Source organism: Dendronephthya gigantea, unplaced genomic scaffold (genome assembly GCF_004324835.1).
Source record: "Dendronephthya gigantea isolate DGI-Jeju-01 unplaced genomic scaffold, DenGig_1.0 000724F, whole genome shotgun sequence".
NCBI lineage: Eukaryota > Metazoa > Cnidaria > Anthozoa > Malacalcyonacea > Nephtheidae > Dendronephthya > Dendronephthya gigantea.
In genome coordinates, this window is record NW_021163734.1 from 13,683 (window position 1) to 16,718 (window position 3,036).

The 3,036-nt window shown below is 39.6% G+C and overlaps 1 pseudogene; it reads right to left on the reverse strand.

The window, feature by feature from the left end:
• Positions 1 to 231: 231 nt before the first annotated feature.
• On the reverse strand, positions 232 to 1,792 carry LOC114544314 (annotated as a pseudogene).
• Between the last annotated feature and the right edge of the window lie 1,244 nt (positions 1,793 to 3,036).

Genomic DNA, 3,036 nt, shown 5'->3' on the forward strand with positions numbered 1-3,036 from the left:
ATATAAAACCCGGCTTTCTGGGTTTTATACAGATAAACCCCAGAAAAGTAAGGTTTTATATAGATAAAACCCAATGCAAAAAAACAACACCCTACACCTTTTTACGCACGCTAAAATTAAATCACGACAAAAAATTAATTACTACAACTAATCTGTTGATAGAGCAGTTGTTCCACACTATCATACTTTCTCAGTCAATCTTTCTCAACACACAAAGTCAAACACGTTAATTCAAAAAAAGTTAAAAATACACTTATCAAAACAACTTCTCTCCCCGTTTTCCATCCGTGCCTTCTTTCTTTCCATATCTTCAAGCTGCTCCTCTTGCTCTGTAGTATTCCTCTTCAAAAGAACATCCTGCACTCGGTCTTCATTCATACTATTCACTTTCGTTTTCTCGCCTGTTCTGACGCCACAATCCATAGATTTGGAAATTGCGATTTTTGTTTGAATATCTGGTCTTTCGTATTTCTGCAACGACCTTACATCCCGATGTCCAGTCCTCTCCATGATAAACTTTTCCGGTACACCTCTTATAAGACCTCTTGTTGCTGTCGTTGCCCTTAAACTATATGGTTTGTGAAATGACCTTCAATACCCGCAGTTTGGCACAATCTACGAACTGTGTTGCCTAACACGTTATGTCCCACTGGATTGCGTGTAAACCATTCTGCAGCAAAGACAGAGTAAAAGCTTGTTACTAAATAAATTCAACAGATTTTGATAAGTTACACTACTTGTAAATAAATAGATTCGAAAACCTACCTTTATCCTCCGTGTTAATCTTCCGTTTCGGAGCTAGGTAGAAACATCCTGAAACATCCATGGGACATTTTGCAACGTACGTTTTATATAAACCGACCAAGCATCTTTGTGGCACATCGGAGTTGCTGTAATGTTCAATTCTCTTTCTCTTCATTGACCTATGTTTCAGACCACCTTGGTTGTTCTTCTCACCAAACGAATTAAACACAAGTTTCTCGGGTTCCGTTTCATTAGCTTCAATTAATGTAAATTGTTCAAATCGTAGATTTCTGTGCTCTTTTCCACTTCGTAATGCAAAGCTCCTCCCAATCAAAAAAATCATCGTATCAAGAAGCACTTGGGGAGACTGGCCACCGAGTAATTTCATATCCCATAATTTGTTTTCTTGCTCTTCTGTAAACGCCTGTGCTTCTCTAACGTTAACACCGTAGCCTTGGCCAGTCAACCTTTTCATCTCGGCGTCTAACGAATCTTGAAACGTTTTGAAGCACGGGTTGTCAAATAAATTTAACTCTGGTCGGCCATTCTCTCTAAAGTGACGTTGTATGCCACAGCACAATTGGTACAACGTGTTTGGAGGGTATGGTTCACCGCAAGGTTTTTTCTTTCGTATTTCCACTACAAATTTTGCGAGCCAGTAATTAAGTTCATTGTTGTTGTTCAAATTTACAATGTCTGGTTCAACAAACCCGTACAAATCTTGGCTGCTTCTTGTGCCTTCGCTATTTCGTATTTGTGCCGACTCTTGCCAAGCACGAACAGCCCAGTTAGTGTTGTGCCTTGTGGCTGCTGGTATACGCTCAGCATTTCTTTTTTGTAGCTCCGCATCGGAAACTGTTGCTATGACTCTCTTCGTTATCTTTGCATCAGCTATGGGCACTCGCGAAAGTTTGTTTTGTTCATCTAAGCTCTCGTCCCCAAAAAGAATTCCGTTTAATAAATCTATATCTTCATCTGATTTTGCCTCCCTAAAAGCACTTTGCGTGATATAGAAATCTAGATCTTCGTCGCTGTTTCTGTCGCTCATAGTTCATCCAACCATCAACATATGCCGCTCACTCTACCATGCATGCTATCAGAAAATTATCCTTATCTACATGTCTAACCTAATTTTTGTATAAATTTAGAGTACTATTAAAACAAAAGCCAAATTAACAATTGTCCTGTCTAATTGACAAAATATTCCCAGAAGTGTTTAACATATGCAGATACAGAGATAGATAATCTGCGGTCGAACAAAAAGATATTCACAAAGCGTGACTCGTAATTTTCTTTAAATTTCTTTTCCGTAGCCTTAACCGATGCTTGAAGTTTTTTCTCCCACCACTTACTGCATTTCTTTGTTTCGCCTTGTCGATTTACTTTACGCTTACATTTATCATTGAGTCGCTAATTAGTAAGGCTCAATCAACTACACGTAGCAAAGGAGCAATCATTCTTAGTAAAATCCTTACAAATTTGAACTAAATTAGTTAATTACCTCGAACATCGGTTTCTTAGCGAGATACATCCCTCGGGAGCGTAGCCCTCATATGATTTATTCGGGTCACGCCCCTCGGGTTGTATCTCGCTAAGAAACCTCGTTCTCGGTAATTAACTCTTACTTATCCATTGTGGATTAGATATCCTGATGCCGGAACGTTCGATAAAAGTTCATGTGTCTGATCGTCCATGGATGACTAACCAACTTAAACGGCTCATTATTCAAAGGCAAAAGGCGTTCTCACGAGGAAAGGATGGTTTATTCAGGCATTTAAGGAATAAAGTAAACCGTGAAAGGAAGCGATGCCGAAAAAGTTATTATCTATCTAAAGTCCGTGGACTAAAGGAAATTAAACCGCACAGATGGTGGCACGAAATCAAACTGTTATGTGGCTCTTCGGAAAAGCATAACCCAGATTTTCGATCAAGCTTGACTACGAACTTAAATTGCAACGATTACGAACTAGCAAATAAGATCAATGAAGCCTTTATCAGTGTTATGGCAGACTACGATCCGCTAACTAATGACGTATGTGTCTTGAAGGAAGACGACGACGAACCAATACAAGTTACCGAAATGTTGGTCGCAAAAACTTTACGTGAATTAAGCGCCACAAAAGCGAATGGTCCGGACAAGTTACCAAACTGGGTACTGAAGACATACGCCGATATATTAGCACCTGCCGTTGCTGATATTATCAACTGCTCATTCCAAACGTGCAAAGTCCCACAAGCATGGAAGATGGCCGACGTTCCCCCCATCCCTAAACAATCAAAGATCACGGACTT